Raw genomic sequence first — 21,723 nt, 5'->3', positions numbered from 1 at the left:
CCACACCAGGGCCTGTGGCTGCTGGCTGAGGCCACCTACACCACACCAGGGCCTGTGGCTGCTGGCTGAGGCGACTTACACCACACCAGGGCCCTTTTGCTGCTGGCTGAGGCCACTTACACCACACCAGTGCCTGTGGCTTCTGGCTGAGGCGACTTACACCACACCAGGGCCTGTGGCTGCTGGCTGAGGCCACTTACACCACACCAGGGCCTGTGGCTCTTGCTCAGGCCACTCACATCACACCAGGCCCTGCGCTTCTGGCTGAGGCCATCTTCACCAAACCAGGCCCTGTGGCTCTTGCTCAGGCCACTTACACCACACCAGGGCCTTATTTGCTATTGAGGCCACTTACACCACACCAGGGCCTGTGGCTCTGGCTTAGGCCACTTACACCACACCAGGGCCTGTGGCACTTGCTCAGGCCACTTACACCACACCAGGGCCTGTGGCTCTTGCTCAGGCCACTTACACCACACCAGGCCCTGCGCTTCTGGCCGAGGCCATCTTCACCAAACCTGGCCCTCTGCTGCTAGCTGTGGCCATGTACAACACACCAGGCCCTGTGCTGGTTCCTGAGGCCACTTACACCACACCAGTGCCTGTGGCTTCTGGCTGAGGCGACTTACACCACACCAGGGCCTGTGGCTGCTGGCTGAGGCCACTTACACCACACCAGGGCCTGTGGCTCTTGCTCAGGCCACTCACATCACACCAGGCCCTGCGCTTCTGGCCGAGGCCATCTTCACCAAACCAGGCCCTGTGGCTCTTGCTCAGGCCACTTACACCACACCAGGGCCTTATTTGCTATTGAGGCCACTTACACCACACCAGGGCCTGTGGCTCTGGCTTAGGTCACTTACACCACACCAGGGCCTGTGGCACTTGCTCAGGCCACTTACACCACACCAGGGCCTGTGGCTGCTGGCTGAGGCCACTTACACCACACCAGGGCCTGTGGCTCTTGCTCAGGCCACTTACACCACACCAGGGCCTGTGGCACTGGCTGAGGCCACTTAGACCACACCAGGGCCTGTGGCTGCTGGCTGAGGCCACTTACAACACACCAGGGCCTGTGGCTGCTGGCTGAGGCCACTTACACCAAACCAGGGCCTGTGGCTGCTTGCTGAGGCCATCTTCACCAAACCAGGCCCTGTGCTGCTTGCTGTGGCCATGTAAAACACACCAGGTCCTGTGCTGGTTCTTGAGGCCATCTTCAACAATCCAGGGCCTGTGCTGTTGGATAAATGCCAAACTGAGCCTTTGGGTTAGGGTATTATGCAAACATGCAGGTATGGTTATAGGATTGTCTTCGTAACTTCAGGTACTTGCCACCTAATCACTTGAATCCATAAATTGAGACATTGTGCTGGGGCCAGCAGCTTGCGGCCATACCACCCTGAGCACGCCCGACCTCGTCTGATCTCGGAAGCTAAGCAGGGCTGGGCTTGGTTAGTACTTGGATGGGAGACTGCCTGGGAATACCTGGTGCTGTAAGCCTTTCATTTTCATGTCATTGAACCGCTTTTGATCCAGAGAAGGGGTGTATTAAAAGACCAAAAGCAGCTCCCCATTAATGAGGGCACATTAACGACATTTTGGCTGTTTTCCAATGTCTTGTGCTGCTAGCTGATGCCACCTACACCACACCAGGGCCTGAGTGACCGGCTGGGGCCACTTACACCACATCAGGGCCTGTGGCTGCTGGCTGAGGCCACCTACACCACACCAGGGCCTTAGTTGCTATTGAGGCCAATTACACCACACCAGGGTCTGTGGCTCTTGCTCAGGCCACTTACACCACACCAGGGCCTGTGGCACTGGCTGAGGCCACTTACACCACACCAGGGCCTGTGGCTGCTGGCTGAGGCCACTTACACCACACAAGGGCCTGTGGCTGCTGGCTGAGGCCACCTACACCACACCAGGGCCTGTGGCTGCTGGCTGAGGCCACTTACAACACACCAGGGCCTGTGGCTCTTGCTCAGGCCACTTACACCACACCAGGGCCTGTGGCTCTTGCTCAGGCCACTTACACCACACCAGGGCCTGTGGCTCTTGCTCAGGCCACTCACATCACACCAGGCCCTGCGCTTCTGGCCGAGGCCATCTTCACCAAACCAGGCCCTGTGCTGCTTGCTGTGGCCATGTACAACACACCAGGCCCTGTGCTGGTTCCTGAGGCCATCTTCAACAATCCAGGGCCTGTGCTGTTGGATAAATGCCAAACTGAGCCTTTGGGTTAGGGTATTATGCAAACATGCAGGTATGGTTATAGGATTGTCTTCGTAACTTCAGGTACTTGCCACCTAATCACTTGAATCCATAAATTGAGACATTGTGCTGGGGCCAGCAGCTTACGGCCATACCACCCTGAGCACGCCCGACCTCGTCTGATCTCGGAAGCTAAGCAGGGCTGGGCTTGGTTAGTACTTGGATGGGAGACTGCCTGGGAATACCTGGTGCTGTAAGCCTTTCCTTTTCATGTCATTGAACCGCTTTTGATCCAGAGAAGGGGTGTATTAAAAGACCAAAAGCATCTGCCCATTAATGAGGGCACATTAACAACACTGCTTTTGGCTCTTTTCCAATGTCTTGTGCTGCTAGCTGATGCCACCTACACCACACCAGGGCCTGAGTGACCGGCTGGGGCCACTTACACCACATCAGGGCCTGTGGCTCTGGCTGAGGCCACTTACACCACACCAGGGCCTGTGGCTGCTGGCTGAGGCCAGTTACACCACACCAGAGCCTGTGGCTGCTGGCTGAAGCCACTTACACCACACCAGGGCCTTAGTTGCTATTGAGGCCACTTACACCACACCAGGGCCTGTGGCTGCTGGCTGAGGCCACCTACACCACACCAGGGCCTGTGGCTGCTGGCTGAGGCGACTTACACCACACCAGGGCCCTTTTGCTGCTGGCTGAGGCCACTTACACCACACCAGTGCCTGTGGCTTCTGGCTGAGGCGACTTACACCACACCAGGGCCTGTGGCTGCTGGCTGAGGCCACTTACACCACACCAGGGCCTGTGGCTCTTGCTCAGGCCACTCACATCACACCAGGCCCTGCGCTTCTGGCTGAGGCCATCTTCACCAAACCAGGCCCTGTGGCTCTTGCTCAGGCCACTTACACCACACCAGGGCCTTATTTGCTATTGAGGCCACTTACACCACACCAGGGCCTGTGGCTCTGGCTTAGGCCACTTACACCACACCAGGGCCTGTGGCACTTGCTCAGGCCACTTACACCACACCAGGGCCTGTGGCTCTTGCTCAGGCCACTTACACCACACCAGGGCCTGTGGCACTGGCTGAGGCCACTTAGACCACACCAGGGCCTGTGGCTGCTGGCTGAGGCCACTTACAACACACCAGGGCCTGTGGCTGCTGGCTGAGGCCACTTACACCAAACCAGGGCCTGTGGTTCTTGCTCAGGCCACTTACACCACACCAGGGCCTGTGGCTGCTGGCTGAGGCCACTTACAACACACCAGGGCCTGTGGCTGCTGGCTGAGACCACTTACACCACACCAGGGCCTGTGGCTCTTGCTCAGGCCACTTACACCACACCAGGGCCTGTGGCTCTTGCTCAGGCCACTTACACCACACCAGGGCCTGTGGCTCTTGCTCAGGCCACTTACACCACACCAGGGCCCTTTTGCTGCTGGCTGAGGCCACTTACACCACACCAGTGCCTGTGGCTTCTGGCTGAGGCGACTTACACCACACCAGGGCCTGTGGCTGCTGACTGAGGCCACTTACACCACACCAGGGCCTGTGGCTCTTGCTCAGGCCACTCACATCACACCAGGCCCTGCGCTTCTGGCCGAGGCCATCTTCACCAAACCAGGCCCTGTGCTGCTTGCTGTGGCCATGTACAACACACCAGGCCCTGTGCTGTTTCCTGAGGCCATCTTCAACAATCCAGGGCCTGAGTGACCGGCTGGGGCCACTTACACCACATCAGGGCCTGTGGCTCTGGCTGAGGCCACTTACACCACACCAGGGCCTGTGGCTGCTGGCTGAGGCCACCTACACCACACCAGGGCCTTAGTTGCTATTGAGGCCAATTACACCACACCAGGGTCTGTGGCTCTTGCTCAGGCCACTTACACCACACCAGGGCCTGTGGCACTGGCTGAGGCCACTTACACCACACCAGGGCCTGTGGCTGCTGGCTGAGGCCACTTACACCACACAAGGGCCTGTGGCTGCTGGCTGAGGCCACTTACAACACACCAGGGCCTGTGGCTCTTGCTCAGGCCACTTACACCACACCAGGGCCTGTGGCTCTTGCTCAGGCCACTTACACCACACCAGGGCCTGTGGCTCTTGCTCAGGCCACTCATATCACGCCAGGCCCTGTGCTTCTGGCCGAGGCCATCTTCACCAAACCAGGCCCTGTGCTGCTTGCTGTGGCCATGTACAACACACCAGGCCCTGTGCTGGTTCCAGAGGCCATCTTCAACAATCCAGGGCCTGTGCTGTTGGATAAATGCCAAACTGAGCCTTTGGGTTAGGGTATTATGCAAACATGCAGGTATGTTTATAGGATTGTCTTCGTAACTTCAGGTACTTGCCACCTAATCACTTGAATCCATAAATTGAGACATTGTGCTGGGCCCAGCAGCTTACGGCCATACCACCCTGAGCACGCCCGACCTCGTCTGATCTCGGAAGCTAAGCAGGGCTGGGCTTGGTTAGTACTTGGATGGGAGACTGCCTGGGAATACCTGGTGCTGTAAGCCTTTCATTTTCATGTCATTGAACCGCTTTTGATCCAGAGAAGGGGTGTATTAAAAGACCAAAAGCATCTGCCCATTAATGAGGGCTTATTAACGACATTGCTTTTGGCTCTTTTCCAATGTCTTGTGCTGCTAGCTGATGCAACCTACACCACACAAGGGCCTGAGTGACCGGCTGGGGCCACTTACACCACATCAGGGCCTGTGGCTCTGGCTGAGGCCACTTACACCACACCAGGGCCTGTGGCTGCTGGCTGAGGCCACTTACACCACACCAGGGCCTGTGGCTGCTGGCTGAGGCCACCTACACCACACCAGGGCATTAGTTGCTATTGAGGCCAATTACACCACACCAGGGTCTGTGGCTCTTGCTCAGGCCACTTACACCACACCAGGGCCTGTGGCACTGGCTGAGGCCACTTACACCACACCAGGGCCTGTGGCTGCTGGCTGAGGCCACTTACACCACACCAGGGCCTGTGGCTGCTGGCTGAGGCCACTTACACCACACCAGGGCCTGTGGCTGCTGGCTGAGGCCACCTACACCACACCAGGGCCTGTGGCTGCTGACTGAGGCGACTTACACCACACCAGGGCCCTTTTGCTGCTGGCTGAGGCCACTTACACCACACCAGTGCCTGTGGCTTCTGGCTGAGGCGACTTACACCACACCAGGGCCTGTGGCTGCTGGCTGAGGCCACTTACACCACACCAGGGCCTGTGGCTCTTGCTCAGGCCACTCACATCACACCAGACCCTGCGCTTCTGGCCGAGGCCATCTTCACCAAACCAGGCCCTGTGCTGCTTGCTGTGGCCATGTACAACACACCAGGCCCTGTGCTGGTTCCTGAGGCCATCTTCAACAATCCAGGGCCTGTGCTGTTGGATAAATGCCAAACTGAGCCTTTGGGTTAGGGTATTATGCAAACATGCAGGTATGGTTATAGGATTGTCTTCGTAACTTCAGGTACTTGCCACCTAATCACTTGAATCCATAAATTGAGACATTGTGCTGGGGCCAGCAGCTTACGGCCATACCACCCTGAGCACGCCCGACCTCGTCTGATCTCGGAAGCTAAGCAGGGCTGGGCTTGGTTAGTACTTGGATGGGAGACTACCTGGGAATACCTGGTGCTGTAAGCCTTTCATTTTCATGTCATTGAACCGCTTTTGATCCAGAGAAGGGGTGTATTAAAAGACCAAAAGCAGCTGCCCATTAATGAGGGCACATTAACGACACTGCTTTTGGCTCTTTTCCAATGTCTTGTGCTGCTAGCTGATGCCACCTACACCACACCAGGGCCTGAGTGACCGGCTGGGGCCACTTACACCACATCAGGGCCTGTGGCTCTGGCTGAGGCCACTTACACCACACCAGGGCCTGTGGCTGCTGGCTGAGGCCAGTTACACCACACCAGAGCCTGTGGCTGCTGGCTGAAGCCACTTACCCCACACCAGGGCCTTAGTTGCTATTGAGGCCACTTACACCACACCAGGGCCTGTGGCTGCTGGCTGAGGCCACCTACACCACACCAGGGCCTGTGGCTGCTGGCTGAGGCGACTTACACCACACCAGGGCCTTAGTTGCTATTGAGGCCAATTACACCACACCACGGTCTGTGGCTCTTGCTCAGGCCACTTACACCACACCAGGGCCTGTGGCTCTGGCTGAGGCCACTTACACCACACCAGGGCCTGTGGCTGCTGGCTGAGGCCAGTTACACCACACCAGGGCCTTAGTTGCTATTGAGGCCACTTACACCACACCAGGGCCTGTGGCTCTTGCTCAGGCCACTCACATCACACCAGGCCCTGCGGTTCTGGCCGAGGCCATCTTCACCAAACCTGGCCCTCTGCTGCTAGCTGTGGCCATGTACAACACACCAGGCCCTGTGCTGGTTCCTGAGGCCACTTACACCACACCAGTGCCTGTGGCTTCTGGCTGAGGCGACTTACACCACACCAGGGCCTGTGGCTCTTGCTCAGGCCACTCACATCACACCAGGCCCTGCGCTTCTGGCCGAGGCCATCTTCACCAAACCAGGCCCTGTGGCTCTTGCTCAGGCCACTTACACCACACCAGGGCCTTATTTGCTATTGAGGCCACTTACACCACACCAGGGCCTGTGGCTCTGGCTTAGGTCACTTACACCACACCAGGGCCTGTGGCACTTGCTCAGGCCACTTACACCACACCAGGGCCTGTGGCTGCTGGCTGAGGCCACTTACACCACACCAGGGCCTGTGGCTCTTGCTCAGGCCACTTACACCACACCAGGGCCTGTGGCACTGGCTGAGGCCACTTAGACCACACCAGGGCCTGTGGCTGCTGGCTGAGGCCACTTACAACACACCAGGGCCTGTGGCTGCTGGCTGAGGCCACTTACATCAAACCAGGGCCTGTGGCTGCTTGCTGAGGCCATCTTCACCAAACCAGGCCCTGTGCTGCTTGCTGTGGCCATGTAAAACACACCAGGTCCTGTGCTGGTTCTTGAGGCCATCTTCAACAATCCAGGGCCTGTGCTGTTGGATAAATGCCAAACTGAGCCTTTGGGTTAGGGTATTATGCAAACATGCAGGTATGGTTATAGGATTGTCTTCGTAACTTCAGGTACTTGCCACCTAATCACTTGAATCCATAAATTGAGACATTGTGCTGGGGCCAGCAGCTTACGGCCATACCACCCTGAGCACGCCCGACCTCGTCTGATCTCGGAAGCTAAGCAGGGCTGGGCTTGGTTAGTACTTGGATGGGAGACTGCCTGGGAATACCTGGTGCTGTAAGCCTTTCATTTTCATGTCATTGAACCGCTTTTGATCCAGAGAAGGGGTGTATTAAAAGACCAAAAGCAGCTCCCCATTAATGAGGGCACATTAACGACATTTTGGCTGTTTTCCAATGTCTTGTGCTGCTAGCTGATGCCACCTACACCACACCAGGGCCTGAGTGACCGGCTGGGGCCACTTACACCACATCAGGGCCTGTGGCTGCTGGCTGAGGCCACTTACACCACACCAGGGCCTGTGGCTGCTGGCTGAGGCCACCTACACCACACCAGGGCCTTAGTTGCTATTGAGGCCAATTACACCACACCAGGGTCTGTGGCTCTTGCTCAGGCCACTTACACCACACCAGGGCCTGTGGCACTGGCTGAGGCCACTTACACCACACCAGGGCCTGTGGCTGCTGGCTGAGGCCACTTACACCACACAAGGGCCTGTGGCTGCTGGCTGAGGCCACCTACACCACACCAGGGCCTGTGGCTGCTGGCTGAGGCCACTTACAACACACCAGGGCCTGTGGCTCTTGCTCAGGCCACTTACACCACACCAGGGCCTGTGGCTCTTGCTCAGGCCACTCACATCACACCAGGCCCTGCGCTTCTGGCCGAGGCCATCTTCACCAAACCAGGCCCTGTGCTGCTTGCTGTGGCCATGTACAACACACCAGGCCCTGTGCTGGTTCCTGAGGCCATCTTCAACAATCCAGGGCCTGTGCTGTTGGATAAATGCCAAACTGAGCCTTTGGGTTAGGGTATTATGCAAACATGCAGGTATGGTTATAGGATTGTCTTCGTAACTTCAGGTACTTGCCACCTAATCACTTGAATCCATAAATTGAGACATTGTGCTGGCGCCAGCAGCTTACGGCCATACCACCCTGAGCACGCCCGACCTCGTCTGATCTCGGAAGCTAAGCAGGGCTGGGCTTGGTTAGTACTTGGATGGGAGACTGCCTGGGAATACCTGGTGCTGTAAGCCTTTCCTTTTCATGTCATTGAACCGCTTTTGATCCAGAGAAGGGGTGTATTAAAAGACCAAAAGCATCTGCCCATTAATGAGGGCACATTAACAACACTGCTTTTGGCTCTTTTCCAATGTCTTGTGCTGCTAGCTGATGCCACCTACACCACACCAGGGCCTGAGTGACCGGCTGGGGCCACTTACACCACATCAGGGCCTGTGGCTCTGGCTGAGGCCACTTACACCACACCAGGGCCTGTGGCTGCTGGCTGAGGCCAGTTACACCACACCAGAGCCTGTGGCTGCTGGCTGAAGCCACTTACACCACACCAGGGCCTTAGTTGCTATTGAGGCCACTTACACCACACCAGGGCCTGTGGCTGCTGGCTGAGGCCACCTACACCACACCAGGGCCTGTGGCTGCTGGCTGAGGCGACTTACACCACACCAGGGCCCTTTTGCTGCTGGCTGAGGCCACTTACACCACACCAGTGCCTGTGGCTTCTGGCTGAGGCGACTTACACCACACCAGGGCCTGTGGCTGCTGGCAGAGGCCACTTACACCACACCAGGGCCTGTGGCTCTTGCTCAGGCCACTTACACCACACCAGGGCCTGTGGCACTGGCTGAGGCCACTTAGACCACACCAGGGCCTGTGGCTGCTGGCTGAGGCCACTTACAACACACCAGGGCCTGTGGCTGCTGGCTGAGGCCACTTACACCAAACCAGGCCCTGTGGCTCTTGCTCAGGCCACTTACACCACACCAGGGCCTTATTTGCTATTGAGGCCACTTACACCACACCAGGGCCTGTGGCTCTGGCTTAGGCCACTTACACCACACCAGGGCCTGTGGCACTTGCTCAGGCCACTTACACCACACCAGGGCCTGTGGCTCTTGCTCAGGCCACTTACACCACACCAGGCCCTGCGCTTCTGGCCGAGGCCATCTTCACCAAACCTGGCCCTCTGCTGCTAGCTGTGGCCATGTACAACACACCAGGCCCTGTGCTGGTTCCTGAGGCCACTTACACCACACCAGTGCCTGTGGCTTCTGGCTGAGGCGACTTACACCACACCAGGGCCTGTGGCTGCTGGCTGAGGCCACTTACACCACACCAGGGCCTGTGGCTCTTGCTCAGGCCACTCACATCACACCAGGCCCTGCGCTTCTGGCCGAGGCCATCTTCACCAAACCAGGCCCTGTGGCTCTTGCTCAGGCCACTTACACCACACCAGGGCCTTATTTGCTATTGAGGCCACTTACACCACACCAGGGCCTGTGGCTCTGGCTTAGGTCACTTACACCACACCAGGGCCTGTGGCACTTGCTCAGGCCACTTACACCACACCAGGGCCTGTGGCTGCTGGCTGAGGCCACTTACACCACACCAGGGCCTGTGGCTCTTGCTCAGGCCACTTACACCACACCAGGGCCTGTGGCACTGGCTGAGGCCACTTAGACCACACCAGGGCCTGTGGCTGCTGGCTGAGGCCACTTACAACACACCAGGGCCTGTGGCTGCTGGCTGAGGCCACTTACACCAAACCAGGGCCTGTGGCTGCTTGCTGAGGCCATCTTCACCAAACCAGGCCCTGTGCTGCTTGCTGTGGCCATGTAAAACACACCAGGTCCTGTGCTGGTTCTTGAGGCCATCTTCAACAATCCAGGGCCTGTGCTGTTGGATAAATGCCAAACTGAGCCTTTGGGTTAGGGTATTATGCAAACATGCAGGTATGGTTATAGGATTGTCTTCGTAACTTCAGGTACTTGCCACCTAATCACTTGAATCCATAAATTGAGACATTGTGCTGGGGCCAGCAGCTTACGGCCATACCACCCTGAGCACGCCCGACCTCATCTGATCTCGGAAGCTAAGCAGGGCTGGGCTTGGTTAGTACTTGGATGGGAGACTGCCTGGGAATACCTGGTGCTGTAAGCCTTTCATTTTCATGTCATTGAACCGCTTTTGATCCAGAGAAGGGGTGTATTAAAAGACCAAAAGCAGCTCCCCATTAATGAGGGCACATTAACGACATTTTGGCTGTTTTCCAATGTCTTGTGCTGCTAGCTGATGCCACCTACACCACACCAGGGCCTGAGTGACCGGCTGGGGCCACTTACACCACATCAGGGCCTGTGGCTGCTGGCTGAGGCCACTTACACCACACCAGGGCCTGTGGCTGCTGGCTGAGGCCACCTACACCACACCAGGGCCTTAGTTGCTATTGAGGCCAATTACACCACACCAGGGTCTGTGGCTCTTGCTCAGGCCACTTACACCACACCAGGGCCTGTGGCACTGGCTGAGGCCACTTACACCACACCAGGGCCTGTGGCTGCTGGCTGAGGCCACTTACACCACACAAGGGCCTGTGGCTGCTGGCTGAGGCCACCTACACCACTCCAGGGCCTGTGGCTGCTGGCTGAGGCCACTTACAACACACCAGGGCCTGTGGCTCTTGCTCAGGCCACTTACACCACACCAGGGCCTGTGGCTCTTGCTCAGGCCACTTACACCACACCAGGGCCTGTGGCTCTTGCTCAGGCCACTCACATCACACCAGGCCCTGCGCTTCTGGCCGAGGCCATCTTCACCAAACCAGGCCCTGTGCTGCTTGCTGTGGCCATGTACAACACACCAGGCCCTGTGCTGGTTCCTGAGGCCATCTTCAACAATCCAGGGCCTGTGCTGTTGGATAAATGCCAAACTGAGCCTTTGGGTTAGGGTATTATGCAAACATGCAGGTATGGTTATAGGATTGTCTTCGTAACTTCAGGTACTTGCCACCTAATCACTTGAATCCATAAATTGAGACATTGTGCTGGGGCCAGCAGCTTACGGCCATACCACCCTGAGCACGCCCGACCTCGTCTGATCTCGGAAGCTAAGCAGGGCTGGGCTTGGTTAGTACTTGGATGGGAGACTGCCTGGGAATACCTGGTGCTGTAAGCCTTTCCTTTTCATGTCATTGAACCGCTTTTGATCCAGAGAAGGGGTGTATTAAAAGACCAAAAGCATCTGCCCATTAATGAGGGCACATTAACAACACTGCTTTTGGCTCTTTTCCAATGTCTTGTGCTGCTAGCTGATGCCACCTACACCACACCAGGGCCTGAGTGACCGGCTGGGGCCACTTACACCACATCAGGGCCTGTGGCTCTGGCTGAGGCCACTTACACCACACCAGGGCCTGTGGCTGCTGGCTGAGGCCAGTTACACCACACCAGAGCCTGTGGCTGCTGGCTGAAGCCACTTACACCACACCAGGGCCTTAGTTGCTATTGAGGCCACTTACACCACACCAGGGCCTGTGGCTGCTGGCTGAGGCCACCTACACCACACCAGGGCCTGTGGCTGCTGGCTGAGGCGACTTACACCACACCAGGGCCCTTTTGCTGCTGGCTGAGGCCACTTACACCACACCAGTGCCTGTGGCTTCTGGCTGAGGCGACTTACACCACACCAGGGCCTGTGGCTGCTGGCTGAGGCCACTTACACCACACCAGGGCCTGTGGCTCTTGCTCAGGCCACTCACATCACACCAGGCCCTGCGCTTCTGGCTGAGGCCATCTTCACCAAACCAGGCCCTGTGGCTCTTGCTCAGGCCACTTACACCACACCAGGGCCTTATTTGCTATTGAGGCCACTTACACCACACCAGGGCCTGTGGCTCTGGCTTAGGCCACTTACACCACACCAGGGCCTGTGGCACTTGCTCAGGCCACTTACACCACACCAGGGCCTGTGGCTCTTGCTCAGGCCACTTACACCACACCAGGGCCTGTGGCACTGGCTGAGGCCACTTAGACCACACCAGGGCCTGTGGCTGCTGGCTGAGGCCACTTACAACACACCAGGGCTTGTGGCTGCTGGCTGAGGCCACTTACACCAAACCAGGGCCTGTGGTTCTTGCTCAGGCCACTTACACCACACCAGGGCCTGTGGCTGCTGGCTGAGGCCACTTACAACACACCAGGGCCTGTGGCTGCTGGCTGAGACCACTTACACCACACCAGGGCCTGTGGCTCTTGCTCAGGCCACTTACACCACACCAGGGCCTGTGGCTCTTGCTCAGGCCACTTACACCACACCAGGGCCTGTGGCTCTTGCTCAGGCCACTTACACCACACCAGGGCCCTTTTGCTGCTGGCTGAGGCCACTTACACCACACCAGTGCCTGTGGCTTCTGGCTGAGGCGACTTACACCACACCAGGGCCTGTGGCTGCTGACTGAGGCCACTTACACCACACCAGGGCCTGTGGCTCTTGCTCAGGCCACTCACATCACACCAGGCCCTGCGCTTCTGGCCGAGGCCATCTTCACCAAACCAGGCCCTGTGCTGCTTGCTGTGGCCATGTACAACACACCAGGCCCTGTGCTGTTTCCTGAGGCCATCTTCAACAATCCAGGGCCTGAGTGACCGGCTGGGGCCACTTACACCACATCAGGGCCTGTGGCTCTGGCTGAGGCCACTTACACCACACCAGGGCCTGTGGCTGCTGGCTGAGGCCACCTACACCACACCAGGGCCTTAGTTGCTATTGAGGCCAATTACACCACACCAGGGTCTGTGGCTCTTGCTCAGGCCACTTACACCACACCAGGGCCTGTGGCACTGGCTGAGGCCACTTACACCACACCAGGGCCTGTGGCTGCTGGCTGAGGCCACTTACACCACACAAGGGCCTGTGGCTGCTGGCTGAGGCCACTTACAACACACCAGGGCCTGTGGCTCTTGCTCAGGCCACTTACACCACACCAGGGCCTGTGGCTCTTGCTCAGGCCACTTACACCACACCAGGGCCTGTGGCTCTTGCTCAGGCCACTCACATCACACCAGACCCTGCGCTTCTGGCCGAGGCCATCTTCACCAAACCAGGCCCTGTGCTGCTTGCTGTGGCCATGTACAACACACCAGGCCCTGTGCTGGTTCCTGAGGCCATCTTCAACAATCCAGGGCCTGTGCTGTTGGATAAATGCCAAACTGAGCCTTTGGGTTAGGGTATTATGCAAACATGCAGGTATGGTTATAGGATTGTCTTCGTAACTTCAGGTACTTGCCACCTAATCACTTGAATCCATAAATTGAGACATTGTGCTGGGGCCAGCAGCTTACGGCCATACCACCCTGAGCACGCCCGACCTCGTCTGATCTCGGAAGCTAAGCAGGGCTGGGCTTGGTTAGTGCTTGGATGGGAGACTGCCTGGGAATACCTGGTGCTGTAAGTCTTTCATTTTCATGTCATTGAACCGCTTTTGATCCAGAGAAGGGGTGTATTAAAAGACCAAAAGCAGCTGCCCATTAATGAGGGCACATTAACGACACTGCTTTTGGCTCTTTTCCAATGTCTTGTGCTGCTAGCTGATGCCACCTACACCACACCAGGGCCTAAGTGACCGGCTGGGGCCACTTACACCACATCAGGGCCTGTGGCTCTGGCTGAGGCCACTTACACCACACCAGGGCCTGTGGCTGCTGGCTGAGGCCAGTTACACCACACCAGGGCCTTAGTTGCTATTGAGGCCACTTACACCACACCAGGGCCTGTGGCTCTTGCTCAGGCCACTCACATCACACCAGGCCCTGCGCTTCTGGCCGAGGCCATCTTCACCAAACCTGGCCCTCTGCTGCTAGCTGTGGCCATGTACAACACACCAGGCCCTGTGCTGGTTCCTGAGGCCACTTACACCACACCAGTGCCTGTGGCTTCTGGCTGAGGCGACTTACACCACACCAGGGCCTGTGGCTGCTGGCTGAGGCGACTTACACCACACCAGGGCCTGTGGCTGCTGGCTGAGGCGACTTACACCACACCAGTGCCTGTGGCTCTTGCTCAGGCCACTCACATCACACCAGGCCCTGCGCTTCTGGCCGAGGCCATCTTCACCAAACCAGGCCCTGTGCTGCTAGCTGATGCCACCTACACCACACCAGGGCGTGAGTGACCGGCTGGGGCCACCTACACCACACCAGGGCGTGAGTGACCGGCTGGGGCCACTTACACCACATCAGGGCCTGTGGCTCTGGCTGAGGCCACTTACACCACACCAGGGCCTGTGGCTCTTGCTCAGGCCACTCACATCACACCAGGCCCTGCGCTTCTGGCCGAGGCCATCTTCACCAAACCAGGCCCTGTGGCTCTTGCTCAGGCCACTTACACCACACCAGGGCCTTATTTGCTATTGAGGCCACTTACACCACACCAGGGCCTGTGGCTCTGGCTTAGGCCACTTACACCACACCAGGGCCTGTGGCACTTGCTCAGGCCACTTACACCACACCAGGGCCTGTGGCTGCTGGCTGAGGCCACTTAAACCACACCAGGGCCTGTGGCTCTTGCTCAGGCCACTTACACCACACGAGGGCCTGTGGCATTGGCTGAGGCCACTTAGACCACACCAGGGCCTGTGGCTGCTGGCTGAGGCCACTTACAACACACCAGGGCCTGTGGCTCTTGCTCAGGCCACTCATATCACGCCAGGCCCTGTGCTTCTGGCCGAGGCCATCTTCACCAAACCAGGCCCTGTGCTGCTTGCTGTGGCCATGTACAACACACCAGGCCCTGTGCTGGTTCCAGAGGCCATCTTCAACAATCCAGGGCCTGTGCTGTTGGATAAATGCCAAACTGAGCCTTTGGGTTAGGGTATTATGCAAACATGCAGGTATGGTTATAGGATTGTCTTCGTAACTTCAGGTACTTGCCACCTAATCACTTGAATCCATAAATTGAGACATTGTGCTGGGGCCAGCAGCTTACGGCCATACCACCCTGAGCACGCCCGACCTCGTCTGATCTCGGAAGCTAAGCAGGGCTGGGCTTGGTTAGTACTTGGATGGGAGACTACCTGGGAATACCTGGTGCTGTAAGCCTTTCATTTTCATGTCATTGAACCGCTTTTGATCCAGAGAAGGGGTGTATTAAAAGACCAAAAGCATCTGCCCATTAATGAGGGCACATTAACGACATTGCTTTTGGCTCTTTTCCAATGTCTTGTGCTGCTAGCTGATGCAACCTACACCACACAAGGGCCTGAGTGACCGGCTGGGGCCACTTACACCACACCAGGGCCTGTGGCTGCTGGCTGAGGCCAGTTACACCACACCAGGGCCTTAGTTGCTATTGAGGCCAATTACACCACACCAGGGTCTGTGGCTCTTGCTCAGGCCACTCACATCACACCAGGCCCTGCGCTTCTGGCCGAGGCCATCTTCACCAAACCAGGCCCTGTGGCTCTTGCTCAGGCCACTTACACCACACCAGGGCCTTATTTGCTATTGAGGCCACTTACACCACACCAGGGCCTGTGGCTCTGGCTGAGGCCACCTACACCACACCAGGGCCTGAGTGACCGGCTGGGGCCACTTACACCACATCAGGGCCTGTGGCTCTGGCTGAGGCCACTTACACCACACCAGGGCCTGTGGCTGCTGGCTGAGGCCAGTTACACCACACCAGAGTCTGTGGCTGCTGGCTGAAGCCACTTACACCACACCAGGGCCTTAGTTGCTATTGAGGCCACTTACACCACACCAGGGCCTGTGGCTGCTGGCTGAGGCCACCTACACCACACCAGGGCCTGTGGCTGCTGGCTGAGGCGACTTACACCACACCAGGGCCCTTTTGCTGCTGGCTGAGGCCACTTACACCACACCAGTGCCTGTGGCTTCTGGCTCAGGCGACTTACACCACACCAGGGCCTGTGGCTGCTGGCTGAGGCCACTTACACCACACCAGGGCCTGTGGCTCTTGCTCAGGCCACTCACATCACACCAGGCCCTGCGCTTCTGGCCGAGGCCATCTTCACCAAACCAGGCCTTGTGCTGCTTGCTGTGGCCATGTACAACACACCAGGCCCTGTGCTGGTTCCTGAGGCCATCTTCAACAATCCAGGGCCTGTGCTGTTGGATAAATGCCAAACTGAGCCTTTGGGTTAGGGTATTATGCAAACATGCAGGTATGGTTATAGGATTGTCTTCGTAACTTCAGGTACTTGCCACCTAATCACTTGAATCCATAAATTGAGACATTGTGCTGGAGCCAGCAGCTTACGGCCATACCACCCTCAGCACGCCCGACCTCGTCTGATCTCGGAAGCTAAGCAGGGCTGGGCTTGGTTAGTACTTGGATGGGAGACTGCCTGGGAATACCTGGTGCTGTAAGCCTTTGATTTTCATGTCATTGAACCGCTTTTGATCCAGAGAAGGGGTGTATTAAAAGACCAAAAGCAGCTGCCCATTAATGAGGGCACATTAACGACACTGCTTTTGGCTCTTTTCCAATGTCTTGTGCTGCTAGCTGATGCCACCTACACCACACCAGGGCCTGAGTGACCGGCTGGGGCCACTTACACCACATCAGGGCCTGTGGCTCTGGCTGAGGCCACTTACACCACACCAGGGCCTGTGGCTGCTGGCTGAGGCCACCTACACCACACCAGAGCCTGTGGCTGCTGGCTGAAGCCACTTACACCACACCAGGGCCTTAGTTGCTATTGAGGCCACTTACACCACACCAGGGCCTGTGGCTGCTGGCTGAGGCCACCTACACCACACCAGGGCCTGTGGCTGCTGGCTGAGGCGACTTACACCACACCAGGGCCCTTTTGCTTCTGGCTGAGGCCACTTACACCACACCAGTGCCTGTGGCTTCTGGCTCAGGCGACTTACACCACACCAGTGCCTGTGGCTTCTGGCTCAGGCGACTTACACCACACCAGGGCCTGTGGCTGCTGGCTGAGGCCACTTACACCACACCAGGGCCTGTGGCTCTTGCTCAGGCCACTTACACCACACCAGTGCCTGTGGCTTCTGGCTCAGGCGACTTACACCACACCAGGGCCTGTGGCTGCTGGCTGAGGCCACTTACACCACACCAGGGCCTGTGGCTCTTGCTCAGGCCACTCACATCACACCAGGCCCTGCGCTTCTGGCCGAGGCCATCTTCACCAAACCAGGCCCTGTGCTGCTTGCTGTGGCCATGTACAACACACCAGGCCCTGTGCTGGTTCCTGAGGCCATCTTCAACAATCCAGGGCCTGTGCTGTTGGATAAATGCCAAACTGAGCCTTTGGGTTAGGGTATTATGCAAACATGCAGGTATGGTTATAGGATTGTCTTCGTAACTTCAGGTACTTGCCACCTAATCACTTGAATCCATAAATTGAGACATTGTGCTGGGGCCAGCAGCTTACGGCCATACCACCCTGAGCACGCCCGACCTCGTCTGATCTCGGAAGCTAAGCAGGGCTGGGCTTGGTTAGTACTTGGATGGGAGATTACCTGGGAATACCTGGTGCTGTAAGCCTTTCATGTCATTGAACCGCTTTTGATCCAGAGAAGGGGTGTATTAAAAGACCAAAAGCAGCTGCCCATTAATGAGGGCACATTAACGACACTGCTTTTGGCTCTTTTCCAATGTCTTGTGCTGCTAGCTGATTCCACCTACACCACACCAGGGCCTGAGTGACCGGCTGGGGCCACTTACACCACATCAGGGCCTGTGGCTCTGGCTGAGGCCACTTACACCACACCAGGGCCTGTGGCTGCTGGCTGAGGCCAGTTACACCACACCAGAGCCTGTGGCTGCTGGCTGAAGCCACTTACCCCACACCAGGGCCTTAGTTGCTATTGAGGCCACTTACACCACACCAGGGCCTGTGGCTGCTGGCTGAGGCCACCTACACCACACCAGGGCCTGTGGCTGCTGGCTGAGGCGACTTACACCACACCAGGGCCTTAGTTGCTATTGAGGCCAATTACACCACACCAGGGTCTGTGGCTCTTGCTCAGGCCACTTACACCACACCAGGGCCTGTGGCACTGGCTGAGGCCACTTACACCACACCAGGGCCTGTGGCTGCTGGCTGAGGCCACTTACACCACACAAGGGCCTGTGGCTGCTGGCTGAGGCCACCTACACCACACCAGGGCCTGTGGCTGCTGGCTGAGACCACTTACACCACACCAGGGCCTGTGGCTGCTGGCTGAGACCACTTACACCACACCAGGGCCTGTGGCTCTTGCTCAGGCCACTTACACCACACCAGGGCCTGTGGCTCTTGCTCAGGCCACTTACACCACACCAGGGCCTGTGGCTCTTGCTCAGGCCACTTACACCACACCAGGGCCCTTTTGCTGCTGGCTGAGGCCACTTACACCACACCAGTGCCTGTGGCTTCTGGCTGAGGCGACTTACACCACACCAGGGCCTGTGGCTGCTGGCTGAGGCCACTTACACCACACCAGGGCCTGTGGCTGCTGGCTGAGGCCACCTACACCACACCAGGGCCTGTGGCTGCTGGCTGAGGCCACTTACACCACACCAGGGCCTTAGTTGCTATTGAGGCCAATTACACCACACCAGGGTCTGTGGCTCTTGCTCAGGCCACTTACACCACACCAGGGCCTGTGGCACTGGCTGAGGCCACTTACACCACACCAGGGCCTGTGGCTGCTGGCTGAGGCCACTTACAACACACCAGGGCCTGTGGCTGCTGGCTGAGGCCACCTACACCACACCAGGGCCTTAGTTGCTATTGAGGCCAATTACACCACACCAGGGTCTGTGGCTCTTGCTCAGGCCACTTACACCACACCAGGGCCTGTGGCACTGGCTGAGGCCACTTACACCACACCAGGGCCTGTGGCTGCTGGCTGAGGCCACTTACACCACACAAGGGCCTGTGGCTGCTGGCTGAGGCCACCTACACCACACCAGGGCCTGTGGCACTGGCTGAGGCCACTTACACCACACCAGGGCCTGTGGCTGCTGGCTGAGGCCACTTACACCACACAAGGGCCTGTGGCTGCTGGCTGAGGCGACTTACACCACACCAGGGCCTGTGGCTGCTGGCTGAGGCCACTTACACCACACCAGGGCCTGTGTCTGCTGGCTGAGGCCACTTACACCACACCAGGGCCTTAGTTGCTATTGAGGCCAATTACACCACACCAGGGTCTGTGGCTCTTGCTCAGGCCACTTACACCACACCAGGGCCTGTGGCACTGGCTGAGGCCACTTACACCACACCAGGGCCTGTGGCTGCTGGCTGAGGCCACTTACACCACACAAGGGCCTGTGGCTGCTGGCTGAGGCCACCTACACCACACCAGGGCCTGTGGCTGCTGGCTGAGACCACTTACACCACACCAGGGCCTGTGGCTCTTGCTCAGGCCACTTACACCACACCAGGGCCTGTGGCTCTTGCTCAGGCCACTTACACCACACCAGGGCCTGTGGCTCTTGCTCAGGCCACTTACACCACACCAGGGCCCTTTTGCTGCTGGCTGAGGCCACTTACACCACACCAGTGCCTGTGGCTTCTGGCTGAGGCGACTTACACCACACCAGGGCCTGTGGCTGCTGGCTGAGGCCACTTACACCACACCAGGGCCTGTGGCTCTTGCTCAGGCCACTCACATCACACCAGGCCCTGCGCTTCTGGCCGAGGCCATCTTCACCAAACCAGGCCCTGTGCTGCTTGCTGTGGCCATGTACAACACACCAGGCCCTGTGCTGGTTCCTGAGGCCATCTTCAACAATCCAGGGCCTGTGCTGTTGGATAAATGCCAAACTGAGCCTTTGGGTTAGGGTATTATGCAAACATGCAGGTATGGTTATAGGATTGTCTTCGTAACTTCAGGTACTTGCCACCTAATCACTTGAATCCATAAATTGAGACATTGTGCTGGGGCCAGCAGCTTACGGCCATACCACCCTGAGCACGCCCGACCTCGTCTGATCTCGGAAGCTAAGCAGGGCTGGGCTTGGTTAGTACTTGGATGGGAGACTGCCTGGGAATACCTGGTGCTGTAAGCCTTTCATGTCATTGAACCGCTTTTGATCCAGAGAAGGGGTGTATTAAAAGACCAAAAGCAGCTGCCCATTAATGAGGGCACATTAACGACACTGCTTTTGGCTCTTTTCCAATGTCTTGTGCTGCTAGCTGATTCCACCTACACCACACCAGGGCCTGAGTGACCGGCTGGGGCCACTTACACCACATCAGGGCCTGTGGCTCTGGCTGAGGCCACTTACACCACACCAGGGCCTGTGGCTGCTGGCTGAGGCCAGTTACACCACACCAGAGCCTGTGGCTGCTGGCTGAAGCCACTTACCCCACACCAGGGCCTTAGTTGCTATTGAGGCCACTTACACCACACCAGGGCCTGTGGCTGCTGGCTGAGGCCACCTACACCACACCAGGGCCTGTGGCTGCTGGCTGAGGCGACTTACACCACACCAGGGCCTTAGTTGCTATTGAGGCCAATTACACCACACCAGGGTCTGTGGCTCTTGCTCAGGCCACTTACACCACACCAGGGCCTGTGGCACTGGCTGAGGCCACTTACACCACACCAGGGCCTGTGGCTGCTGGCTGAGGCCACTTACACCACACAAGGGCCTGTGGCTGCTGGCTGAGGCCACCTACACCACACCAGGGCCTGTGGCTGCTGGCTGAGACCACTTACACCACACCAGGGCCTTAGTTGCTATTGAGGCCAATTACACCACACCAGGGTCTGTGGCTCTTGCTCAGGCCACTTACACCACACCAGGGCCTGTGGCACTGGCTGAGGCCACTTACACCACACCAGGGCCTGTGGCTGCTGGCTGAGGCCACTTACACCACACAAGGGCCTGTGGCTGCTGGCTGAGGCCACTTACAACACACCAGGGCCTGTGGCTGCTGGCTGAGGCCACCTACACCACACCAGGGCCTTAGTTGCTATTGAGGCCACTTACACCACACCAGGGCCTGTGGCTGCTGGCTGAGGCCACCTACACCACACCAGGGCCTGTGGCTGCTGGCTGAGGCGACTTACACCACACCAGGGCCCTTTTGCTTCTGGCTGAGGCCACTTACACCACACCAGTGCCTGTGGCTTCTGGCTCAGGCGACTTACACCACACCAGTGCCTGTGGCTTCTGGCTCAGGCGACTTACACCACACCAGGGCCTGTGGCTGCTGGCTGAGGCCACTTACACCACACCAGGGCCTGTGGCTCTTGCTCAGGCCACTTACACCACACCAGTGCCTGTGGCTTCTGGCTCAGGCGACTTACACCACACCAGGGCCTGTGGCTGCTGGCTGAGGCCACTTACACCACACCAGGGCCTGTGGCTCTTGCTCAGGCCACTCACATCACACCAGGCCCTGCGCTTCTGGCCGAGGCCATCTTCACCAAACCAGGCCCTGTGCTGCTTGCTGTGGCCATGTACAA

At 58.0% G+C, this 21,723-nt stretch overlaps 1 protein-coding gene, 11 non-coding genes and 2 pseudogenes across 14 annotated transcripts in view; all 14 read left to right on the top strand.

Annotated features, from left to right (window-relative positions):
• The window catches only part of LOC146637699 (BPTF-associated chromatin complex component 1-like), a 495,253-nt gene that overhangs the window by 217,753 nt on the left and 255,777 nt on the right, over window positions 1-21,723 (top strand). The gene's annotated exons all lie outside the window — the stretch shown is intronic.
• Window positions 1,382-1,500, top strand: LOC146637852 (5S ribosomal RNA). Its single transcript, XR_014905561.1, has one exon. It is a non-coding gene; the product is annotated as a 5S ribosomal RNA (ribosomal RNA).
• Window positions 2,356-2,474, top strand: LOC146637851 (5S ribosomal RNA). Its single transcript, XR_014906073.1, has one exon. It is a non-coding gene; the product is annotated as a 5S ribosomal RNA (ribosomal RNA).
• On the top strand, window positions 4,634-4,752 carry LOC146637850 (5S ribosomal RNA). The gene has a single exon (XR_014906072.1). It is a non-coding gene; the product is annotated as a 5S ribosomal RNA (ribosomal RNA).
• LOC146637849 (5S ribosomal RNA) lies at window positions 5,774-5,892 on the top strand. The gene has a single exon (XR_014905643.1). It is a non-coding gene; the product is annotated as a 5S ribosomal RNA (ribosomal RNA).
• On the top strand, window positions 7,418-7,536 carry LOC146637848 (5S ribosomal RNA). The gene has a single exon (XR_014906071.1). It is a non-coding gene; the product is annotated as a 5S ribosomal RNA (ribosomal RNA).
• LOC146637847 (5S ribosomal RNA) lies at window positions 8,393-8,511 on the top strand. Its single transcript, XR_014906069.1, has one exon. It is a non-coding gene; the product is annotated as a 5S ribosomal RNA (ribosomal RNA).
• On the top strand, window positions 10,317-10,435 carry LOC146637846 (5S ribosomal RNA). The gene has a single exon (XR_014906082.1). It is a non-coding gene; the product is annotated as a 5S ribosomal RNA (ribosomal RNA).
• On the top strand, window positions 11,331-11,449 carry LOC146637845 (5S ribosomal RNA). Its single transcript, XR_014906068.1, has one exon. It is a non-coding gene; the product is annotated as a 5S ribosomal RNA (ribosomal RNA).
• On the top strand, window positions 13,609-13,727 carry LOC146637844 (5S ribosomal RNA; annotated as a pseudogene).
• Window positions 15,251-15,369, top strand: LOC146637843 (5S ribosomal RNA). Its single transcript, XR_014905642.1, has one exon. It is a non-coding gene; the product is annotated as a 5S ribosomal RNA (ribosomal RNA).
• On the top strand, window positions 16,544-16,662 carry LOC146637842 (5S ribosomal RNA; annotated as a pseudogene).
• Window positions 17,685-17,803, top strand: LOC146637841 (5S ribosomal RNA). The gene has a single exon (XR_014905600.1). It is a non-coding gene; the product is annotated as a 5S ribosomal RNA (ribosomal RNA).
• LOC146637840 (5S ribosomal RNA) lies at window positions 20,199-20,317 on the top strand. The gene has a single exon (XR_014906067.1). It is a non-coding gene; the product is annotated as a 5S ribosomal RNA (ribosomal RNA).

Source organism: Diplotaxodon limnothrissa, linkage group LG3 (genome assembly GCF_057381915.1).
Source record: "Diplotaxodon limnothrissa isolate DT_005_m linkage group LG3, D_limnothrissa_male_GT1.1, whole genome shotgun sequence".
Lineage (NCBI taxonomy): Eukaryota > Metazoa > Chordata > Actinopteri > Cichliformes > Cichlidae > Diplotaxodon > Diplotaxodon limnothrissa.
The sequence above is the reverse complement of the archived record's forward strand: the minus strand, read 5'-3'. Positions and strand labels throughout refer to the sequence as shown.